At 49.2% G+C, this 18,711-nt stretch overlaps 1 protein-coding gene across 1 annotated transcript in view; it reads right to left on the bottom strand.

Moving 5' to 3' along the window:
• Positions 1-18,711, bottom strand: part of ULK2 (unc-51 like autophagy activating kinase 2) — a 604,281-nt gene that overhangs the window by 197,561 nt on the left and 388,009 nt on the right. The window lies entirely within an intron of this gene.

Genomic DNA, 18,711 nt, shown 5'->3' with positions numbered 1-18,711 from the left:
AAAATAAGGATAATCGGTCTTTCTTGGATTAACTCGATGTTATTAAAGGCAAGGCTAGAACAGAATGAACAGGCTGCCAGTCCCCGAGGCTCCAGCTGTGAGAGCCGAGGAGAGACTTAGCACACAGCCCCTCCAAGACCGTACTGAACATAGCATACGAGCCCGCAATCTGCACTCTTCCGCGGGTCAGAAACCCGTGTGCCCTGCATTCCAAACACAAGATTTAATTCCAGGAAAAATCCGCAAGTAAAGGCCAGAAAACAGGGCAAGTCGGTTACTGTGTTCTCAGAAAGTCACAGAGGCACGGAAAAAATAAATACTTGCCAAGATTTACTGCGCAATTTAAAAAAATGAAAACACGTTATGCAAGTCTACAATTACAACAACAAAAGACTTCCCCTTGAACAATGAGGTCACCGCGAGATAATGGTTAACTTTCCAGAGAATGTACAGGTGCTCGGAGTGAGTTCGGGTATCCTCCATGTACAGAGAGGTGTTCCGACTGCTTTGATAGCACATTTTAAAACTCAGCAAAGCCCTAGTACGTGAGCTGAGGTCCACTGTGTAGGTGGCAGAATCGTGCTCTGTGAATATACAACCCACAATCTTTGTTACACCAACTTTTCACTGCGGCATAACAACACGGCTCCCAACGAGTTTATGCATTTAGACATTTTCTGTATTTTTTAATATATCTTCCCAAGTTTTGAAACAAGTCACACATATTAGCAGCAATATACCTTGATGCCACATAGAACCCATCCAACACAAGGGCAACTCAAGAACCACAGTCAGATTTTCCAACTTTTACAGAAAATAGAGTACAGCGTTAGTCTTAGCTAACAGCAGCCAGCTCCAGGGACGTGAGCTATTATCTGTTCTAGCTCACTATTTTACTTTTGGCGGAGCACTGAAAGTGTAGCTGGAGCTCTTTGCCAAACAGGAGAGACAGACAATCTAGGCACTTGGTCAAGCTACAGATCTGTACCGTGCTAGTAGCTACCGCAGCCCTCGCCTCCACATAGCACAGGAGCGGGGAGAAGACAGGTGGCGTTCGGAGGAGGTGGTGGGAGCTGTATCTACAGTTACAAGCCATCTTACCTCACAAAGTAATTGATTTGGTTGTCACAGGGCTCATTAGGTGGGATAGAAACGCCGCTCATGATGTTGCATGAGAGCACACTGCGTGGTAACCTTAATAAGGAAGCTGGCAAGGCTGGTGAGGTTATGTTAGACAGTGGAGCGGGTGATGAGATCATAACCTGAGCTGGTGAAAAGATGGTGAGTGTATACAAGGATAAGCAATGATGGGTGAAATTATTTTAGGATATACAGAAGCAGGTGATGAAGCTCTATGATCTTGAGAAGCATGTGGCAAGGTTATCTGAGGCGGCAGCATCTCCATGCAAACCACAGAAGAGGAGGTTAAAGCTATAACATCAGCCAGAGATGCGAGTGTGACCATGTTATTATCTGATCTGCTTAAGCAGCAGAGGAGATGAAGTAAAACGATGAAGCCGGAGATGAGTGTGGTATATACAGTACAGATAGTATCTGGCTCATGCCTTATGATCTGAGGCTAGGTCTGTATAACAACCCTCAGACTAAAACTAGAATGTGGTGATATCATAGGAACATTAAGTAACAAGGAAGGCAGTTGGTGGTGCAGTGTGTTGGGTGCCATAGCTATTATATTTGTAAAATAAAATAACTAAGTGTGGGTAAAAGATGCAGAATATAACTGCCGCTCCTTTTTTTCTGACAAGTCCAGGGGAACCTCCTTTAAACTATCAAAAATGGAAAAACGTTTTGAAAGATATGCTTAAGTATCTGGTGCAAATCTAAGTCTGGAAAGAAAAACTGCATTACTAATGCATTGTTTGGGCTTGGAAGGTCAAAAAGTTTTGACCATTAGCCTGAAATTACTGAAGTTGAGGCGGGGGATCTCAAAGAATATAAGACTTGTATTATTAAATTAGATAAAAATTATCTCCCTAAAGTGAGTGCCATTTTGGAAAGGTAGCATTTTGGTAGACATAATAAAAAAGAAGAAGAAGAGACGGTTGAAAACTATGTAACAGCCTTCAGAAAATTGGGCTCTTTATGCAAGTTTGCAGGGCTGGTAGAAGAAAGAATTAGGGATCAATTCATGTTGGAGTGTGGTATTGATCGTGACATTTTTCACTTTTAACCCCTTGTGTGCCACGCCCTTTCCCCGCCCTGTGCCGGCCGTTACATTAGCGGGCGGGGTTTATGACGAGCTGGACTCGTCATGGGCACAGCGCAACCGCGGCCCATGACGAGTCCAGCTTGTCATGGGCACACAAGGGGTTAAAAGAAAAATCACTCACAGGAAAATAATTTATTGTTTTGTTGTTGCGTGCCAGCAAATTGGGATTGCTAGACCACACGGCCCACCCTGAGTAGGCTTTGGGCTCCTTTGCTTCACTACCCTGATTGGGTCAAGTGCTACAGTGAGGTACTTGGTTGCCAGTCATAAGACAATTATGAATGTATTACTTGTGAAGAATTCACATCCTTTGTAATTAATAACCCAATTTCTTACAACCATGACGCATAAGGACATGTGCAGGAGGAAGCTTAAATGCCATGATATATAATGCCCTTTCTGAGAAAGAACTTAAATATCAAGTTCCATGAAAAGCCGTTTGATGAGATTATTACCCAAGTATGAGAGACATTGGTGATATGATTAGGTGAGCCAAAAGAAGAGGTGTGGTTATAATGTGAGGTGAACTGGTTGCCAGTGAGGGTAGTATGTGAGCATTAAAAAGGAGCTGGAAAAGCAGTGGGTGGAGTTTTGTGAGCTGAATAAATAAGACGAAGGGTTGTTATTTGAGCTACGGAAGCAGGAAGTTAGAGTATGTGAGCTGGAGAATACGGTGAAGTGGCTGTTGTGTTCTCAGTCACAGCAAGTATTGACACGGTTATGTGAGCGAGTGAAGGACTTGATGAGGTTAATATGTGATCTTGAGTAGCCAAGTTCAGAGAAACACATGGGATGCACTTTATTTGGAACTAGTGAACTTGGTTAACTTGCACAGTTGCTCATTCAGCCTCTTCACCGCTCTAACAACAAAGGTAGCATGAAAATTTCACAGCAAACAATCTTTGTTCAGAAGTTCCTCAGCACTGGTCTGTAATCCAATGTATTACATAGAATCACCCATTCCTATCACGCACTGACGTTGAGTCAACTTCCGGTTAGTCGGCCCGCCCCCTTTACACCACCTCATCTACGGAGGAACCGGAGTAGAGTCATCCTTCCCGGTTCGTGTGGCGCAAGGGTAGGTTAAACGGCCTGTCCCGGTAACAACATTGACGTAAGTCTGACATCTTCTTTTCAATTTTTTTGGTACTCCCGGCGGGTTACGATGGGACCCTGTAAGCGGCATGAGTCTACACCCGTGTCTATCGGGTACGGTGGTATTCAGTAGAGTGAGTCCCTCACTGGACTCGGGGGCATATGGTGTAACTTGGTGGTCTCAGCCACAACTCTCAGAGGTGCGATTACATTGGACTACATGAGCGCGCATTGCTCGGCCGCCACCTGAGGATTAACAAGGATGCACCCGGCTCAGCACGCTTGTGTTTTCCGCCCCTTATGGATACACATTCGATGTGGGCTGGATTTACCCCTTATCCCTCGTGGGGGCTCTGGCTATTGCGTGGTGGGGCTTCCGATGATGTCCAGTATGACATACTCAATACCGGTTGGCGGTTGATAACAATAACCTACGCCTTATTTTGACTCTAAGTTCTTGGTGGGGTTTCTCTTGACACTGAATCAACCCCCGGCCGTTGCCATGGCCTGCAATACTCCGCCCCGCATAATGGGGCCATACCACGGGCGTTAGTACCTCACCTATGATGACACTGTAGGCTGGGTGTGCTGCCCTGTCTATTATTATTACTTATTGTTCGTTTTTCCCTTTACCTCTCATTTTTTATCAGTACACCAGAAGTCTGGTGTTACGGGGGGCGCAACGAATACGGACAGAAGCAGGGATATACACCGACATAGGTGAGTTCACTGTAAATTCAACATGTGAACACCTGTCCTCTATTTTATACTGTAGAGCAACGTTTTTCTCCGGTCTTCTGATTTTTTAATTGGTGCTTGTTTTTAACCCCACTTTCACGATGAATATTTAGAACTGTATATTGTGTTACTCTACACTAAGTCACAATTGTCACAGTTCTGTGTCACGTTGTCTAGGGAGAGAGACCTTGTGTTACTATTTGAATCACAGTTAAATATAAACACTGACCGATGCTGGGGTGATCTTATTTAAAACTTTTCTTTCCTTAGGTTCCCCCCTTGCATATGGTGAGACCATTGTCCCATAATACACGTGGCAGGTAACTATTGTACTCCCCACAGTGTGTGGATAGTTAATTGATAACTAGGTCCTGAAGAATTGCCATGGATCACTAGACCACCAGGCATGAAACATGTTGACCATCACAGAAGAGCATAGCTTAGCTGAACCCTAACGTCAGTCAGCTGCCACTCTGTTTCCTGTTTTTAATCAAGTGGATAGCCTTTCCTAAATAAAGTCCTGTTTGTGGACTATCCAACTTGTTTTAATCACTCACACACATCCACACCTACACCACTAGGCCCCTCACACACACCACATCATACGGCCAGGAACTAAAGATCTCCGCCAAAGAGCCCCTTTAAGGGTGCCCGTCGGGGATTGCAGCGCCGTCCCGACGAGGAGCAGGTCCATATGATGAAGCATGACACCTAGCTTGCTGGGTGTGTGAGGACCCTAGTTCCGACTAGAGGAATTCCCCTTCCTCCTTACACAGTCTCTTCCTGACACTCTCTCTCTCCCTTTGTTTCTGAGGAACTGCATACTCTATTTTTCTCTCTGTAATCCAATGTACACATAAGCCAGTTTATTTATTCATAAGAGTAAAGTTCATATCACCAAATAGCCTAGTGCTTTCCTAGTTGGAAGATATGGAGTGACCAGCATATTGATGGGAATCCAGTGTGAGCAAGGGTTTTGTTGTGTATGTCAAGAGAAAAAAATAAGTTACTTACCTGTAACTGTAGTTCTCCACTATTGGAATCTTTAATAGATTCACATGCTTGAATCAGTCACCGTCGCCGAGATGGGAGTCCCCGGTACAATTAAAAAAGTAATGTCACAATAGATATAGGACTTATAGGCCTAAGGCCTCATTATTTAGCAACATATCCGTGTCCTTATTTAAAAAAAGACCAAACAAACAAGTTACTCACTTTCAGTAACAATTTATCTGTAAGAGACATATATTAGTTATGGATGCCTCACCTTAGAACTACCCCCAGGCATCAGACTGGATCTGGAGAATTTTTATTCAGCAGTACCCCTGCGCGTTGGTAGGTGGCGTCGGTCGACTCCGCATTCGTCGTTGGCGTCGTGGTCGCCGAGATGACGTCGCGGTATCTAATTAGACTCTGCCCTTGCGTGCCGACTTCAGTTCTTTACAGGACATTCGACGCCAGAAGCGCAGAGCCATGCAAGATACTGACCACTGGTGCACAAAACTATGGCCATGAAAGGGAGTCCATTACCCTAGAAGTCAGTTCGCAGAACGGGGAGGATGGCTGGGGCGGTGAGGAATCCATAACTAATATATGTCTCTTGCAGATATATCTTTACCAAAGGTAAGTAACTTGTTCATCTGAAAGATACTATTAGTTATGTATTCCTCACCTTAGAATCGATACCCCAGCAATACCAACCCCGGAGGTGGGTCTCCGAACTAAGTTCACACCAGAAAGTCCTGGAGAACTGATCGGCCAAAGAAGCCATCCCCCCGGACTTGGCTGTCCAGGCAGTAGTGTTTAGTAAACGTGTGCAAAGAAGCCCACGTAGCTGCCTGGCAGATGTCATGAAGGGGAACTCCACTTGCCAAAGCAGTAGTGGCTGCCGTCGCCCTGGTGGAATGGGCGTGCAACCCCACTGGAGGTTCCTTTTTCGCTAAGGAATAGCAGATTTTGATGCAAAGAACAACCCATCGAGAGATGGTCCGTTTCTACACGGGCCGGCTTTCTTGGCGCCGACATAGCCAACAAAGAGCTGGTTATCCACCCGGCATTGCTTTGTGCAATCCAGATAGAACGAACGAGCATGTTTTGGATGCAGACGGTGAAGCCTCTCTTCCTCTTTTGAAGGATGCGGGGCGGGAATAAGGCAGGCAAAGTGATAGTCTGTCTTATGTGGAAAGAGGTAACCACTTTGGGAAGGAAAGAAGGCCTAGTGCGAAGGACAACTTTGTCCGGATGAACAGCCAGGAAAGGCGGTTTGGAAGAAAGAGCCTGAAGCTCACTCACCCTGACAGCAGGGGTGATGGCAACCAAAAAGGCAGTTTTAAGTACCAGAAGTCTGAGAGGACAGTTATGTAGAGGCTTGAAAGGAGCGCACATAAGATAGGTCAGAACTAGGTTCAAGTCCCACTGGGGCATTACGAAAGGAATGGGAGGGAACAAGTGAGTAATGCCCTCAAGGAAGAGATTTACAATAGGGGACTTGAAAAGAAAAGGCTGGTCAGGAAGCCGAAGAAAGGCCGAAATGGCCAAAAGATAGCCTTTTAGAGTGCCCAGAGCAGAGCCCTGCTGGAACAAAGAAAGAATGAAGAGGAGAACCTCTGAAAGGGGTGCAGAAAGTGGATCCACAGTTTTGCTGCGCACCATGCCACAAATTTGTTCCATCTACAGGCGTATAACATTTTGGTGGAGGGACGCCTGGCTGCCAAGATAACGTTACAGACTTCAGGAGGAAGATCAAAAGCTGTCAACTGTCGCCGCTCAAACTCCACGCAAGGAGGTGGAGGCTGGACAGGTTCGGGTGGAGGACCGTCCCCTGCTGCTGCGACAGAAGATCCTCACGAAAAGGCAGTCTGATCGGAGGATCGAGGGCCATGTGCAGCACCTCGAGATACCAGACTCTTCGTGCCCAGTCCGGGGCCAAAAGAATGACTTGGGCCCGGTCGCGCTTGATCTTCTTCAGCACTCTGGGCAGAAATGGTATAGGCGGAAAGGCGTACAGAGGACCGCAACTCCACATGTGACGTAAAGCGTTGCCTAGCGAGTGCCGCCTTGGAAATTCCAACACACTGAACTGCTGACATTGCATGTTCTCTTCCGTGGCGAATAGATCTAACCAAGGCTCTCCCCCTGCTGAAAGAGACCTTGCACCACCTCCAAGTGAAGACGCCATTCGTGATCCATGATGCACCGGCGGCTGAGTTCGTCCGACCTGGCGATCAGAGAACCTGCCAGGTGTTGAACCACCAGGGACATGCCCTGATGTTCCAGCCACTTCCAGAGACGAAGTGCCTCCTGTCATAAGGTCCACGACCCCACACTGTCCTCTTTGTTGCAGTACCACATGGGAGTGGCGTTGTCCATGAACACATGCACTACTCTCCCTTTGACAGAAGGATGGAATGCCTTCAGTGCAAGACGGCTCGCCCGAAGCTCCAGAAGGTTGATGTGGATCCCGGACTCCGCCTGAGGCCTCCGATCTCCACCTACCCCATGTGGCCTCCCCACCCTAGAAGTGATGCATTTGTCACCACTGTGGACTCTGGTTGGGGAAGGGAGAGGGACCTGTAGTTGACCCAATCCTGGTCCGTTAAACAGCACTGCAATTAGTGTGCAGTGCCCTTCGAGATCTGGATGCAATCGGAAAGATTCCCCTGATGCTGTGTCCACTGGAACTTCTGGTCCCACTGCAGAGCCCGCATATGCCAGCTGGCATAGTCCACCAGCTGGATGCAGGAGGCCATAAGGCCATAAGGCCCAGTAGCCTCAGGGTCCGTCTGACCGAAACCCGGGATAGAGGCTGAAAGATCGGAATCATAGCCTGAATATCCCGGACTCGCTGCTTGGGAGGATAAGCCCGAAACTGCCCTGTGTCCAGAACCGCTCGATGAAAAGGAGCTTCTGAGAGGGAATCAGGTGTGACTTCGGCACATTGATGGTGAAAACCAGCTAATGCAGGTCGGCCATAGTCTGGAGGGGGGAGACAAAAGCCTGGGGTGAGCCCACCTTGAACAGCCAGTCATCGAGATAGGGGAAGACTGTAACCCCTGATCTGCGCAGATGAGCTGCGACCACCGCCATCACCTTCATGAACACCAGAGGGGCGCTGGTAAGGCCAAAGGGGAGCAAGGTAAAATGAAAGTGCTCGTGGCCTACTGTGAAGCGTAGGTAACGCCGATGGTCCGGCAGGACGGGGGTGTGAAAATAAGCATCCTGCAAGTCCAATGCTACAATCCAGTCTCCAGGGTCGAGGGCAGACAGGACCTGAGCCAGTGTCAACATTTTGAACTTCTCCTTCCCAAGGAAGCGGTTGATGTTCGTGAGATCCAAGATAGGACGCAGGCTCTTGTCCTTCTTGGGCACCAGAAAGTAGTGGGAATAATAACCACGACCAACCTCTGGGGCTGGAACTTGCTCGATGGCTCCCTTTGCCTAGAGAGCCGCAACTTCCTGTTGGAGAAGGGCCAAGTGATCCTCCGACATGCAATGGAATTGAGGTGGCATGGATGGAGGGGTAGTCTCGAAGGGGAGGGAGTAGCCCCTTCGGATTATCTGCAAAACCCACCTGTCCAACGTGATGTTGATCCAGTGGAAGAGGTGATGGCGGATCCTGCCACCCACTGGCGAATGGTGGCCCTGAAAGGTCGGATTAGGAGGGCTTGGAGGCTGCTGCAGAAGGGGCGCTGGTAGACTGGCGCGCCCGCTGGCTCCCAGACCCACGACGGTGGGTCCCATATCCTCGGCAGCGCAGAGGCTGGACGGCTTGCACAGGCCTTTGGCACTAGACGGAATGTGGTGAGGCACCCCTTCTGTAGCCACAAAAGGGGCGAAAAGCAGAGTGCGCGGGGTGAGAGGTAGAAGCAAGGCCCAAGGACCTGGCCTTAGCCCTGCCGTCCTTAAGCGCTCGAACGTGTTGTCTGCTTTGTCGCCAAACAAGCGACGGCCATCAAAGGGCATGTCCAAAAGCCAGTGAACCTCAGCCATGCGTAGCGTCTCTGGGCTACTGACGTTAAAATCGCCCTGCCCGGCGAGTCGGCGGTGTCCAGCCCACAACGTATGTCCAACTTCTCTGCATCTCTCCCTTCGGCAACTGCATGAGAGAGCACGCCCCGGGCCTCCTCCGGGCACTGAGGCAGCACCTGTGCAACCGTGTCCCACACAGAGTGGGAATAACAGCCCAAGACACATGCGGTGTTCACCGACCGCAGTCCTAATGTGGTCCAGCTTCTTGGATTCCCTATCAAGTGGAGCAGTAGAGAATGAGCCCTTGCAAGTTGAGGCTTGGACCACCAAGCTCTCAGGGTTGGGGTGTTGGGAGAGTGAAATGGGGACACCCGGGGCCGGGTGGTGGCGTTGGGCAATCATCCTATCCACAGGAGCCCCTGTGTTGGGTTTGGACCAAGTGCCCAAAAGGATGTCGATGAGGGCCTCATTGAACAGCAGCAGGGGCCCCGAAGAGGCCCCTACCGGTTGAAGCACTTCGATCATGAAGTTAGTCCTGACCTCCACCGTAGGAAGCTCAAGGTTTAGGGCCTCAGCCGCCCTACTCAACATCACTGCGTATGATGCACCCTCCTCCAAAGCCATGGTAGTGGGAGATAGCATGGCAAAGTCTGGGGAGGTATCCAGACCACTAGCCTCACCTAACTCCTCTCTCCAGTCCAGTTTTTCTAACTAGCCTGCCAGAGGGTCTACAGACCCCTCCCAGTCCTCCTCACCCTCCTCTGGTAGCCACTCAGGGAGATTGGGAACACCAGGGGAGAACAGTGGCACAAAAGTACCTGTCTGCGCCCGTCCCAACGACGGTCGACGCTGGTCCGGCTCCGTGCCACATCGAGGTGGAGGCAGGGGTCTACGAAGGCTGGGCACACAACGGGCGTCAGAGGAGGTGTCACAAGGTTGACCAGTGCCTATACGGATCCAGGCCTGGATCCCTGGGGGCCCTGCGGCACCAAAGCCGCCGGCATCGAAGGCCTAGAGCCCCCAGCCGAATCCACAGGGGCCCGATGGCGCGCCAGCAGAGTTGGACTGCCCAAAAATCAAGTGGAGGGCTTCGTAAAAACTACGAAGTTGACCAGGGGTCGCCCCGGCTCCCGGAAAGGAAGGGAGGCTCGGGGTCGACCCAACAGGCTCCGCGGGCCGAGCCGGATGACTATCTTCCGCAACCTGTGTTGCGTCGGCCGTCAGACGGAGAGAACATGAAGAGCGGCGATGCTTCTTTGCCTTCTATTTGTGCTTTGACTTACCCGTAGATGAAGACTTCGACAATGAGTAGTGGTGATGGCTCGGCAACTGGTCCTGCGACCTCCCTCTTGACCGGGACCTCGAGCGGCGCGGAGCAGACTGCCAGGCCTCAATAAGCTTTTGGGACTGCTTCCACAAAGACTTCGGGTTCATGGCCTGGCAGCCGGAGCAAGACTTTGGGTCGTGGTCGTGCTCCAACCACCAAATGTACACGAGTTGCGGGTCCATAACTGACATCAATTTGCGACGGGAGTCGCAAGCCTTGAAGCCGGGTCGAGGACGGGACATCCCTAAGTGCACCAGGAGTCGAACGGCTCGAAAAGATGTCGACAAAAAGTCGCAAAAGGAGAGTCAAAAAGTGACTCTAGGTACCGCTCTCTCTGGATCTGCGCTGACTGGGGCGGAAAAAAAAAGAACTGATGTCAGCGCGCGAGGGCGGTGCCTTAGTAGATACCGCAACAGCATCCCGGCGACCACAACACCAATCATGAACATGGAGTCTACCAATGCCACCTACCGAAGCGCAGGGGTACTGCTGAAGAAAAATTCTCCCGATCCAGTCTGATGCTTGGGGGTAATTCTAAGGTGAAGAATCCATAACTAATAGTCTCTTTGAGATTTAGAAAACAACCAATCAGATGACACCACCCTGTAGAACCTTCCTGAGAGAAGCTCTAGTCCCTCAGATTTTCTTAAGCACAGTGCGTTTAAATAGAAGTAACAGAGACATAAAGATGAGCCTTTCCAGGAGAGGCGGGTGGGCCGCATGTGAATCTATGAAAGATTTCAATTAAGGAGAGCTACAGTTACAGGTAAGTAACTTATTTTTTTAATCCAGTATTGGAACTTTCATAGATTCACATGCTTGAATTAGAGTAAAGAGCCGTAATTAGCACTTTTAATAAAGATACAAATAATTATACAAGCAATATGTTAACAATGCCCTGTGTATACATCAGTAAACAAATACTAGTTATTTGGGAATGGATAAATGTGGACCAAAGGTATGATAGGAAGTAAAAAAAGGCTCACCTTCATTGAAAAAGAGGTCTCAGCACCACTTGTCCTATTGCAGCATCTCTCGTGACCTCAGAGTCCAAGCAGTAATGCTTAGTGACTGTGTGTGGCATCTTCCAGGTTGCTGCCCTACAGATATCCGATAGGGGCACAACGGCAAACAGTGCCATAGATGTAGATATGGCTCTAGTAGAGTGAGCATGGACCATTGACGGCAGAGGCTGGCCCACCTGCTGATGGCAAAAAAGGATTGAACTAGACATCCATCTAAAGATGCTTTGCTTCGTGAGAGGGAAACCATTCCTAGGTGTGCTGTAAGCTACACTCACTTGAGAGGATGTTGGGAAGGATTTGGTTCTATCAAGACAGAATTGTAGGCATCTTTTGATATCCAAGGAATGCAAAGCATGTTCAGCTAACGTTTGAGGATTTGGGAAAAAAGATTTTAGGACAATCAGTTCATTAAGATGAAAGTCCGAGGGGACTTGAGGGATAAACTTGGGGTTGGTGCACAGAATGACCTGATCATGTTTAAACTGTAAAAATGGTTCCTGGATAGTGAAAACTTGGAGTTCACCAAAACTTCTTGCTTAAATAAGGGCCAGGAGGAGAGCAGTGTTTCAGAACAGGAACTTTGGATCAGCTCTATGTATAGGTTCAAATGGGTACTTCGTCAGCTGTGCAAGGACCGTGTTGAGTTGCCATATAGGAGGGGGGGCTCTCACAGGCAGACAAGTCTTGAACAATCCTTTAAGGAATTGTTTTACCAGTTTGCTGGACCATTTAGATGGGATCTCAGATGATCTCCAAAAACGAGAGATAGCCGCTAAGTGTACTTTGATTGAAGCGTGAGCCAAAGCTGTACGTGCCTGATGTATGAGGTATGGAAAAATCTCCTCTGAGGATGACCAGAGAGGGTGCACCTTAGCTGATTTACACCAAATACAGAATCTTTTCCACTTTAAAGAGTAGGTTTTGTTGCTGCTGTCCGCTCGAGCCCAAGATGGGACTTCCCTGCATTCCTGTGGGATCTTTAAGTGTTGAAACTCCTGGGACTCGGGAGCCAAGCAGATAACCTCAGAGAACTGGGATCTGGATGTTGTACTTGTCCCTGGTTCATCGTTAATAGAGTTAGAATCGGTTCCAGGGGTATCGGATAATGCAGTGACAGAAGATGGAGTTCCGTGTACCAGTGTTGGTGGGTCCATGCTGAGGCTATTAAGATGATTTTGCAGGGTTCTGCCTTTATCATCTTTAGCACCCTTGGAAGGAAAGGAATAGGAGTAAAAGCGTAGGCAAATACACCGGACCATGCTATTGAAAAGGCATTCCCCTATGATCCCCGTTGGGGATGCCAGCTTGCGAAGTACTGGCATTTGGCATTGTTGCAAGTTGCAAACAGATCTAGGTTTGGTTTGCCCCAGCGGGAAAAAATTAGATTCAGAGTGCTTAAATTCAACTCCCAATAATGGCAGGATGTCTGTAGCCTGCTTAGCGTATCTGCTATGGTGTTCTGCCTCCATGGTACATACTCCTCTGTTAGTGAGACCTTGTGCTGAATTGCCCAGTTGCAAATCAGCTGAGCTTTTTGAGACAAAGAAAAAGAGATAGTGTTTCCCTCTTACTTGTTTAAGTAGCGCATGGTCATAGTATTGTCTGTCCTGAAAAACATTAGGAATTCTTTATTCTGGGTAAACAGGCTTGTAGAGCAAGGAACACCACTCTTAGATCGAGAAGATTTATATGAAGGTTCCGTTGAGATGGTGGCCATTTGCCGCTGATGTGAAGTTCTTGTAGAAAAGCTCGCCAGCCTTCCAGAGAAGCATCTGTTGTTATCACCAGGGGAGAGGCTTGCGTCAGGAATGGAAAGCCTTGCGACAGATGATGAGGTTGTGTCCACCAGAGTAGTGAGGAAACCATGGGTGAAGTTACTCGAATCAAGTCTTTAAATGTCCGGTTGACCTGCACCCATTGGATGTTCAGAGCTTCCTGGAGAGGACACGTGCAGGCGACAGTGAGGGATGAGAAGAATACAAGAGGACATCATGCCCAGGAGAGATTTGTAGAGGCATACGGAAAGAAACTTTCTTTTTATGCGGTTTGCCAAAGTCATTAACCTCTGTTGTCTTTCCAACGTGTTTAGGGTAGTACCCAGGATGGCACCTAAGAAATTTAGTCGCTGGCAAGGGTGGAGGACTGATTTTTCCGGATTTAAGGTGAGACGTGGCTGACTGAAGAGGCATAGACAGGCCTTGGTAGATGCTTTTGAGGTGTTGAAGGTAGGAGCCTTGACTAGCCAGTCGTCAAGGTAAGAAAAATGTGGTGATGATGTTGCCTGAGACATACTGGTGCTAGGCATTTTGTAAAAATGTGAGGGGCCGATTTGAGCCCGAAAGGCAATACTCAGAATTGATAGTGCCTACCAGCTACTGCGAATCTGAGAAACGTTCTGTGTTTCTTGTGTATGGGTATGAGGAACTATGCAGCTTGAAGGTCTAAGGATTTTTTTTTTTAAATATTTTTATTAAATTTGTCCGTCAGCACATCAAAACCAACAACATATAAAAGATTCATCCCTCGATGTACATGCCAGAAGAAATCCGTACTACCCACGTTTCCTCCCTAAGGCCCCAACCCTCCACCCTCTCTACCCCCACCCACCCCTGCCAGTGTGCCCGCGTCAACCCCTCCTTCACTTCTGCTGGGAGGGACCCGGGGTCCGAGAAATCCAAGCCCAAGGCAATCAAAAGAGCACGTCCACTGTTCTCAAGAGACCGGAGACCCCCCCCCCTGCTCCCCCCGCCACCCATCCAGACCCCAGCCACCAACCACAACTATTCGGCAGTTTCCAATACATTGTGCAAACGCCGAGTCCTCCACAGGTGTACCTAAGTGTCCCTATTCAGTGCGGTCTCCCCAGGCGTCTCAGAGGGCCCCACCCCAGGTTCCACACTCCTATCCCTGTCCACAGGATCCCTATCCTCCTCATTTAACTCCTCCAAGGATCTAAGCCCTTCCACCAGAGCTCCCCACACCCGTGCCGCCTCCAGCGCTTTATCATTAGACGCGCGTATGGCCAACTGCAGGCGCAGCGTCCCTTCGCTTCCCGCCCATGACAAGAAGCTAGCCTTCCATCTCCGAAAGCTCGGCCCAGATCTAGCCTTCCAATGCATAGTGAGCTCCCTCTTCGCCATTATCAATCCTAGATCGTAAAACTTGCTTGTAATTTTGGTATTGGGGGTGTGCGGAAACCACAACAACAGGCAAGTCCCCATCTCCGCCTCCAGCTCTCGCTCCGTCACTTGATTCAGACACGCCACCACATCCGCCCAATAAGAGCCCAGTCCCACACAAGACCAAAACATATGACCAAAATCAGCGCCTTCCACTCTGCACCGAGGACACGGCGATTGGGAGCCTCCGAAGTACTGCAGGATTTTGACCGGAGTTAAGTAAGCCCTGTGTAGAGTATAAAATTGGACCAGTTGGAATCTGGCATTGCGCGTGCCCTTCCAGGCACGCCGCACTAGCTGCGCCCACGTCATCTCAGGAATGGGCTTACCCAGATCCCCTTCCATTTACCCCTCAGGGCATCCATAGGCGACAACTTCTCCGTAGACAGCCGCCCGTATAGACAAGTGATAGCCTTGAACGTACCCGCCGCCATAGTGACATACTGACACCCCAAAGAAACCGGGGGCTCCGAAAGCCCCATCTTCCACTGTTTCTGGATCGCCGTCACCAAGGTGGTGTGCAGAAGATTATCCCACCTCGGTAAATCATACGCCCCTTGTAATTCCTGGAATGGCAACAATACGCCATCCCTGTATAAATCCCCAAGCATGTGGACCCCCCGCTCTTCCCAACCAGCCAACGCCGACCAATCCCCGCCATGAGGGAGGGCCGTACACATGCCCAGTGGAATCTCCGGGGCATACGGGGCTACGAAGCCTACTCGCTTCTGACTCCGAATCTAGCACAAGCGGAGTGTACACTCCTCGAGGGTAAGCTGATCCAGCCGGAGGCTCTGCCGAAGCACAATAAATGACAGCACATGCCGCGAAATGACCCTAACCCGCGGGCCCTCTGGGCCCCGAAACTCACGCGCCACGGCCTGCGTCAGCCACTTCAGCTGCGCTGCCAGATAGTACCATTCGAAGTCCGGGACCGCCAGTCCCCCCTCCTCCCTCTGCCTCATCAGAGTGGACAGGGCCACCCGCCGCCTCCCAGTTCCCCATATAAATCCTGTCAGCAAAGTCCGAAGCGTCTTAAAAAAGGTGATCTGGATCCAAACCGGTAGAGTACGGAAAAAGTATAATAATCTCGGCAGCGCTATCATCTTCAGCAGCGCGACCCGCCCAGCCCCGAAAGAAGAAGAGTGGGGCACTCACCTCGTCTTTCCTTACCGCCGCCGCAGCCACTCTCTTCTGGTCGCTGGGCGCTATGAGGACCACAACTCCCAAGCTCCATAGCGGCGGAAGGCCGCCTTCGTTAGCAGCGCGCCAGGAGGCGTTTAAATCCGAGGACTTCCCCGGCAGAGCGGGTGTATCCTGCGGAATCCCAGGCTGCCTTGGATTGATGTTGCCTGAATCCTGCCATTAACCTAGTGGGGCACTCACCTCGTCTTTCCTTACCGCCACCGCCGCCGCAGCCACTCTCTTCTGGTCGCGGGGCGCTACGAGGACCACAACTCCCAAGCTCCATAGCGGCGGAAGGCCGCCTTAGTTAGCAGCGTGCCAGGAGGCGTTTAAATCCGAGGACTTCCCCGGCAGAGCGGGTGTATCCTGCGGAATCCCGGGCTGCCTTGGATTGATGTTGCCTGAATCCTGCCATTAACCTAGTGGGGCACTCACCTCGTCTTTCCTTACCGCCACCGCCGCCGCAGCCACTCTCTTCTGGTCGCGGGGCGCTACGAGGACCACCACTCCCAAGCTCCATAGCGGCGGAAGGCCGCCTTCGTTAGCAGCACGCCAGGAGGCGTTTAAATCCGAGGACTTCCCCGGCAGAGCGGGTGTATCCTGTGGAATCCCGGGCTGCCTTGGATTGATGTTGCCTGAATCCTGCCATTAACCTAGTGGGGCACTCACCTCGTCTTTCCTTACCGCCACCGCAGCCACTCTCTTCTGGTCGATGGGCGCTACGAGGACCACAACTCCCAAGCTCCATAGCGGCAGAAGGCCGCCTTCGTTAGCAGCGCGCCAGGAGGCGTTTAAATCCGAGGACTTCCCACGCGACGCGGGACGCGCGCGGGATAGCGCCGGGCTAAGCCCGGGCAAAGGGCGGGCCCTCTGTGGCCCTCAGAGGCCAGAAGAGACCGGACTGGGCCAGAGACGCTGCACGGGCAGGAATACTGGTATATATATGGAAATACGTAGTGATATTTGACACATTATATTCTATTGTGCTTAGAATATTGTATTAGGTCTTAGTTGTTTTAAACTTATAACATCATCAGTCGATGGTGTAAGTTACAGTACAATTCAGTGAGCTTTATTGTGGGCTGTTGTCTGTTATTAATATGTCCAAATTGAAAGCTCCTTCTGGGCCACGTACTTTGGATAACTATTTGGTCCAGAAGGTCAGCAAAATAAATTCTGAAAGACGACAGTCATTAGGGAAAAGCACTTCTCCACCGCCGGTGACCCCTACTGGGGGTTCACCAGCACCTACATCATGGGATGTGAATAGTCAATGTAATATTACTAATGTGGATGTTTTGGATGAGGGATTGCCCGATCTTGAACAGATCCCCCCCATTGTGGTGGATTTAGATGATTGCCCTGATAAGGAATCACAAAGTTCTTCTACCCCCGTAGCACGGCAGTCAGAGCATGTAGGAAAATTCCAAATAAGAAGGGGGGAATACGTTCTGTAAGAAAACGAATAGCCTCACCCCTAAAACATTCCGAAATAGATGGAATTGCTAAGGCAAATAATGTTAGTTTAGATGATGATACAACAAATAACCTAGTAGATATTATTGAATCAAAGATTAAAGGCATTATAGATCCGCTGGTATCAAAAATCGAGGAACTAACGGCAGAAGTCGCAAGATTAGGTGGACTGCTTAATAAGGCCATGGAAGAACCAGGAAGGGTAACTACTGCCATAACTAATAACAAATGTAAATGTAATATACAGGGCGCCTCTTCTTCTATTAAGGCTATAGGCAGCAAAGAAAATGTCATAGCTAACCCCATAATATCTCACGTGCGAACTCATTCTGACAGTCCGGTGATGTCTGCTATAGAAAATCATAATGGATGGGAAGAAATTAATAAAAGGCACGTTATTAATCTTCCACCTGAATGTGCACCTTATGTGGTGGTATTAACAAATGTACCACCACTTGAAAGTAGGGGTTATCAAGAGACACATGACTCTCTAAAAATAAATGTTTATCCTGGTTGAATAGGCAATGCGGTTTCTGACCAAGTTTTGACTACCAGGAGAGTTAAATGGATAGGGAGTTCTAAGAAAAGCTCAAAAACATAACCCGGAAACACTAACATCTCAGAAGCCAATTCAAGCGGCACTCGTAAATGCTCGCTCGCTTCCATGCCACAAAATTGACATACTGGAACTACTTAGTACCTATGCCATCGATCTCCTGTTTCTCACCGAAACTTGGGGAGACGAAGCATCAGGACCTGATTTTAAAGCAGCAATGCCAGAAGATTATTGTGTCTATAGGCAGGACCGTACCTCAGCGCGCAAAGGTGGAGGGATAGCAATACTACATCATAACAGCCTCCGCATTAAAGCCATTGATTTAAAACACACGAGCTGTGAGGCACTTGCATTTACCGTGACACTCACTACCAACCAAACACTCACAGGTGCCCTTCTATATCGACCCCCAGGCTCCCGTACAACATTCCTCTCACAACTTCATCAACTCAGTGAACTAGCTGTGGAGCACAAATATTTCACCATATTGGGTGATTTCAATTTTTATCTAGAATCCCACACCGACAAAGACACTGATCAGCTCATCAATGATCTTTATACTGTGGAACTGAAACAATTGATAACGGTTCCAACACACAAAGCGGGACACACACTTGATGGTATTTTTACCAATAACCCATACATCACCATTAACCAAATATTGCCTTTAACATGGTCTGATCACTTTGCCATTTTATTTGATATTAAAACCACAACACCGGCTACTAAAAGAACAGCCCTGAATTCCCACCTAACCACTAGAGACTGGAAAAGTTTGGATTACATTCAGCTTGAACAGACTCTCACTGAGGCCTTTTTGGATATAGACACAGAAACTGATCCCAACTTGGCAGCCACGAGATATACCTCCACGCTTGACAAGGCTTTCTCTACACTAGTTCCATCTAGAACAGTCAAGCACATCAGGAAGA

This window comes from Triturus cristatus, chromosome 3_2 (assembly GCF_964204655.1).
Source record: "Triturus cristatus chromosome 3_2, aTriCri1.1, whole genome shotgun sequence".
Classification (NCBI taxonomy): Eukaryota; Metazoa; Chordata; class Amphibia; order Caudata; family Salamandridae; genus Triturus; species Triturus cristatus.
Note: the sequence above shows the minus strand (reverse complement) of the source record. Positions and strands in the feature narration are given on the sequence as shown.